This window comes from Drosophila albomicans, unplaced genomic scaffold (genome assembly GCF_009650485.2).
Source record: "Drosophila albomicans strain 15112-1751.03 unplaced genomic scaffold, ASM965048v2 utg000076l_pilon, whole genome shotgun sequence".
Taxonomy (NCBI): Eukaryota; Metazoa; Arthropoda; class Insecta; order Diptera; family Drosophilidae; genus Drosophila; species Drosophila albomicans.
Window position 1 is genome coordinate 24,121 of NW_026263499.1, and position 6,000 is coordinate 30,120.

The following is a 6,000-nucleotide window of genomic DNA, read 5'->3' on the forward strand; positions in this document are numbered from 1 at the left end:
TGTGGCATTGCAGTTGATAAGACGTGGTTCACAAGAAACGTGTCACAAAAACTATATAGGGGTGCATGTCAGCAGGCATGTCATGCCAAGTATTGACGCAATATATGAGTGATAAGTCATATATGCAATATGCAGCTAATCATATAGGGCAATATGATTAAAAAAGTTAAAAATAATGAAGTTTTACTGTTGTATTATTAAATTAGTGCACCAAAAGATACGTTAGATGGTAATACTAAATAAAATAAGAGCATTGTAGAAACGTTGTCACAAAACCTATATAGGGGGTGGTGAGGTCGTGGCAGGCATGTCATATGAGAAAAATCGGTCGACAAAGTGAATAATGACCACCGTATGGCGCGTTCATCTCGGGGTTGAATCATATGAAAATATTATATGACTATTTCAAGAAAGTCTTTAGTTTAGTAAAGGCATAAAAATGTTGAAGGTTATGACTCGAATGAAGTTATATAGTGCTGGCTATGAGACCTCTACATCTTTGCCTAAGGCGCAAGAGATGGCTTTGGATAGGTCCTTGATGCTGGTAATGAAGTTTGAAGATGTGGCGGTGGCTTATCTCCTTGGGTGCTTTTTCCTCTGGTATATGCTTTTTGGATATGTTAGTAGCAGCTGGTGTCTAGGCATAATCATCACTAGAATCTGTTATGATCATCGTCCTCAGTAGATCCGAATATGTTATTTTTAAGTTGCTTATTAATGAAGTTCTGCTGTTGGTGGTGCTTGCCTGCAACCTAATCGGCTTTTGGCATTCTTGCGGTTTAATTCTCCAGGCTGAGAGTGGCTGAGTCAAGTTTGTCATATTGAAGTTGCCTGTTCTTATAGGCGGGTGGGCTGCATAAGTACATGGTGAGGTGGTGACCGAATTCGAATTTTGAAGGAGTGAAATTCGCGCCATATGACTATGTATTCATGGTTCGTGTCTTGCAGGCATGTTTGCGACTTTAAAAACAGCTGACACCGACACAGCGTTGTGTCCTTGCTATATCGATGGTTCGTGACTTGGATACGTTGATGTTTTTAATTTCGATGGTTCGTGTCTTAAGTGATGTGCGACTTTGCTAAAAAGCTATATTAGGTGCTATTAGAGTCTTAGTAAATTGAAGCTGGTTCACGCAGCGCTCACGATCACAAAGTTCGATAGGGGTGATCAAGCTTTAGCAGGCATGTCAAATGCTTGAAATTTCACGCAGTGAAATATATATGCAATTGTATATGGAGTGAGTCTTGCCGGCATAAGTCATATCACTAAATATTATATGAACTTAATCATTATAGAAGGCAATATGATTAAAAAAATTAAAAATAATGAAGTTTTTACTGTTGTATTATTAAATTCTATGTGCTCACACGGAGATACGTTAGATGGTACGTCTGTCTAAAATAAGAGCATTGTAGAAAACGTGTCACAAAACCTATACATGGTGGCAGTGTGTGCTCATCACGTATATATGTATTGGATGCATATATTTCAGTTTGCATATTAAGTAATAATTATGTTATTATTAATTAATTATTAGTCTCATCCGATATAAAAATTGATACTATTATATGGTTATATATAATTATTACTATTATATATAGCATATAATGTATTAAATGTCTTTTTCAAAAAGAAGACGGTGTTTCGTAGCTAAAGAATTAATATTTTGTGAATAATTGAAAAAATCCTCTAGGACACTATTGTGGACGAGGTTTTTACTAATATAATATTGTCTACACGTAAATGCAGAATTAGATAAAATTATCAATTTGTCATCAAAATAAAATAATTTTTTATTCAATTAATTGAATTTAAATTATAAATATGCATGTGTGATATAATATATACAGTAAGTTGAACATAAAATGATATTTTTGAACGATTATATGCATATATATTTATATATAAGTATATATATTTATATAAACAATTGTGAATTATAACTAGCGAACGTGAATGCTATCTAATTATGGCCACATTCGTATAGTACATGTCAAGTATAACATATATATATATACAATTATTGAATATTATCGTTTGTTATTCAAAAATATTTGTGAGTTGTCATGTATTTTACATATTTGAAGATTTATGTAATTATATTTTAAAATATATTACATAATGAAATGAACATTATTCTGGTTGATCCTGCCAGTAGTTATATGCTTGTCTCAAAGATTAAGCCATGCATGTCTAAGTACACACGAATTAATAGTGAAACCGCAAAAGGCTCATTATATCAGTTATGGTTCCTTAGATCGTTTAACAGTTACTTGGATAACTGTGGTAATTCTAGAGCTAATACATGCAATTAAAACACGGACCTTCTGGAACGTGTGCTTTTATTAGGCTAAAACCAAAGCGATCGCAAGATCGTTACACTGGTTGAACTCTAGATAACATGCAGATCGTATGGTCTCGTACCGACGACAGATCTTTCAAATGTCTGCCTATCAACTTTTGATGGTAGTATCTAGGACTACCATGGTTGCAACGGGTAAACGGGGAATCAGGGTTCGATTCCGGAGAGGGAGCCTGAGAAACGGCTACCACATCTAAGGAAGGCAGCAGGCGCGTAAATTACCCACTCCCAGCTCGGGGAGGTAGTGACGAAAAATAACAATACAGGACTCATATCCGAGGCCCTGTAATTGGAATGAGTACACTTTAAATCCTTTAACAAGGACCTATTGGAGGGGCAAGTCTGGTGCCAGCAGCCGCGGTAATTCCAGCTCCAATAGCGTATATTTAAAGTTGTTGCGGTTAAAACGTTCGTAGTTGAACTTGTGCTTCATACGGGTAGTGCAACTTACAAATTGTAGTTAGTACTATACCTTTATGTATGTAAGCGTATTACCGGTGGAGTTCTTATATATAATTAGGTACTTGTACTTTTTTTATATGTTCCTCCTATTTAAAAACCTGCATTAGTGCTCTTCATCGAGTGTTATTGTGGGCCGGTACAAATTACTTTGAACAAATTAGAGTGCTTAAAGCAGGCTTCAAATGCCTGAATATTCTGTGCATGGGATAATGAAATAAGACCTCTGTTCTGCTTTCATTGGTTTTCAGATCAAGAGGTAATGATTAATAGAAGCAGTTTGGGGGCATTAGTATTACGACGCGAGAGGTGAAATTCTTGGACCGTCGTAAGACTAACTTAAGCGAAAGCATTTGCCAAAGATGTTTTCATTAATCAAGAACGAAAGTTAGAGGTTCGAAGGCGATCAGATACCGCCCTAGTTCTAACCATAAACGATGCCAGCTAGCAATTGGGTGTAGCTACTTTTATGGCTCTCTCAGTCGCTTCCCGGGAAACCAAAGCTTTTGGGCTCCGGGGAAGTATGGTTGCAAAGCTGAAACTTAAAGGAATTGACGGAAGGGCACCACCAGGAGTGGAGCCTGCGGCTTAATTTGACTCAACACGGGAAAACTTACCAGGTCCGAACATAAGTGTGTAAGACAGATTGATAGCTCTTTCTCGAATCTATGGGTGGTGGTGCATGGCCGTTCTTAGTTCGTGGAGTGATTTGTCTGGTTAATTCCGATAACGAACGAGACTCAAATATATTAAATAGATATCTTCAGGATTATGGTGTTGAAGCTTATATATAGCCTTCATTCATGGTGGCAGTAAAATGTTTATTGTGTTTGAATGTGTTTATATAAGTGGAGCCGTACCTGTTGGTTTGTCCCATTATAAGGACACTAGCTTCTTAAATGGACAAATTGCGTCTAGCAATAATGAGATTGAGCAATAACAGGTCTGTGATGCCCTTAGATGTCCTGGGCTGCACGCGCGCTACAATGAAAGTATCAACGTGTATTTCCTAGACCGAGAGGTCCGGGTATAACCGCTGAACCACTTTCATGCTTGGGATTGTGAACTGAAACTGTTCACATGAACTTGGAATTCCCAGTAAGTGTGAGTCATTAACTCGCATTGATTACGTCCCTGCCCTTTGTGCACACCGCCCGTCGCTACTACCGATTGAATTATTTAGTGAGGTCTCCGGACGTGATCACTGTGACGCCTTGTGTGTTGCGGTTGTTTCGCAAAAAGTTGACCGAACTTGATTATTTTAGAGGAAGTAAAAGTCGTAACAAGGTTTCCGTAGGTGAACCTGCGGAAGGATCATTATTGTTTTAATGCATCTAACCGTTAATAAATTAAATTTGTTTTTCTCTTTTAGGGAATTGCAATATTTAATAAATTATGTAACTAATAAATATAAATATTTTATTCAATCATATGAGATACAATTATGCAACATATAATAAATTTAAATTAGCTAAAAAACCGTTTGTCATGTATTATTATTATTATATACTGTATTAAGAGTGTTTTATGTGTTTTGGATAAAATAAAAAACTGCGTGTATATGTACCATAATATACATGCGTTGCAAAATGTATTGTGCATATTCCAGTGCGCATACATTGGTTCGCAACACCTAAAGAAAAACAATGTTGTACCTGTTTGCAGGTTAACGCTTTACATATGTTGATCATAATAAATAAATTTAGCTAAAATATACTTTGTCATATATCTTATTATTATCGATTATGTAAAACTAAGACATTTCGCAACATTTATTTAGGTATAAAAAAAAAAATTTTATTGAAGGAATTGATATATGCCAGTAAAATGGTGTATTTTTAATTTCTTTCAATAAAATATTCTTGACGTAATGAAATAAAAAAAAAAATTGTATCACTCTAAGCGGTGGATCACTCGGCTCATGGGTCGATGAAGAACGCAGCAAACTGTGCGTCATCGTGTGAACTGCAGGACACATGAACATCGACATTTTGAACGCATATCGCAGTCCATGCTGTTATGTACTTTAATTAATTTTTTAGTGCTGCTTGGACTACATATGGTTGAGGGTTGTAAGACTATGCTAAATAAGTTGTTTAAAAATTTTTCGGAATTTTAAGCACATTGTATATTATTGGATAATATAAGTGTGAATCTAAAAAGTTCTCGCTTAAGATATTCATAATATGAATTAATAAATGAAAATACTAAAACTCTGTTGCATGAGAAATTTGAAGAATTATATGTTCTTTATTCATTTCAAATAATATTGAGGAATGTCTAGCATAAAATATATTATTTTATAAACTAGAATTGCCTCTTATTAACGAATATGGTATAAAGAATAATTTTGTGAATATTATGGACCTTCAAGAAAAAAATAGTATATTTTCAAAATAGGCAGAGAATTGTCTATAAGTGTAATTAAACAACCTCAACTCATATGGGACTACCCCCTGAATTTAAGCATATTAATATAGGGGAGGAAAAGAAACTAACAAGGATTTTCTAGTAGCGGCGAGCGAAAAGAAATCAGTTCAGCACTAAGTCACTTTGTCTATATGGCAAATGTGAGATGCAGTGTATGGAACGTCAATATTCTAGTATGAGAAATTAACGATTTAAGTCCTTCTTAAATGAGGCCATTTACCCATAGAGGGTGCCAGGCCCGTATAACGTTAATGATTATTAGATGATGTTCCAAAGAGTCGTGTTGCTTGATAGTGCAGCACTAAGTGGGTGGTAAACTCCATCTAAAACTAAATATAACCATGAGACCGATAGTAAACAAGTACCGTGAGGGAAAGTTGAAAAGAACTCTGAATAGAGAGTTAAATAGTACGTGAAACTGCTTAGAGGTTAAGCCCGATGAACCTGAATATCCGTTATGGAAAATTCATCATTAGAATTGTAATATTTAATCAATATTATAACGATAGTGTGCATTTTTCCATATAAGGACATTGTAATCTATTAGCATGTATGGAATTTATCAAACAATTTGATAAGAGTTTATTTAAATTAGAGTGCTTGCATTTAACATAAAATAAATTTCAAAAATTTGATAAAGTGCTGATAGATTATATGAGTACAGTGCGTTAATTTTTCGGGAATTATATAATGGCATGATTATCATTGATTTTTATGTTTATTATAAGCACTTGTATGATAACAATGC

General features: G+C 34.9%; 2 non-coding genes across 2 annotated transcripts; both read left to right on the forward strand.

Moving 5' to 3' along the window:
- Positions 1 to 2,136: 2,136 nt before the first annotated feature.
- On the forward strand, positions 2,137 to 4,142 carry LOC117577138 (small subunit ribosomal RNA). Its single transcript, XR_004573052.1, has one exon. It is a non-coding gene; the product is annotated as a small subunit ribosomal RNA (ribosomal RNA).
- Positions 4,143 to 4,716: 574 nt separating this feature from the next.
- LOC117577207 (5.8S ribosomal RNA) lies at positions 4,717 to 4,895 on the forward strand. The gene has a single exon (XR_004573086.1). It is a non-coding gene; the product is annotated as a 5.8S ribosomal RNA (ribosomal RNA).
- Positions 4,896 to 6,000: the final 1,105 nt, after the last annotated feature.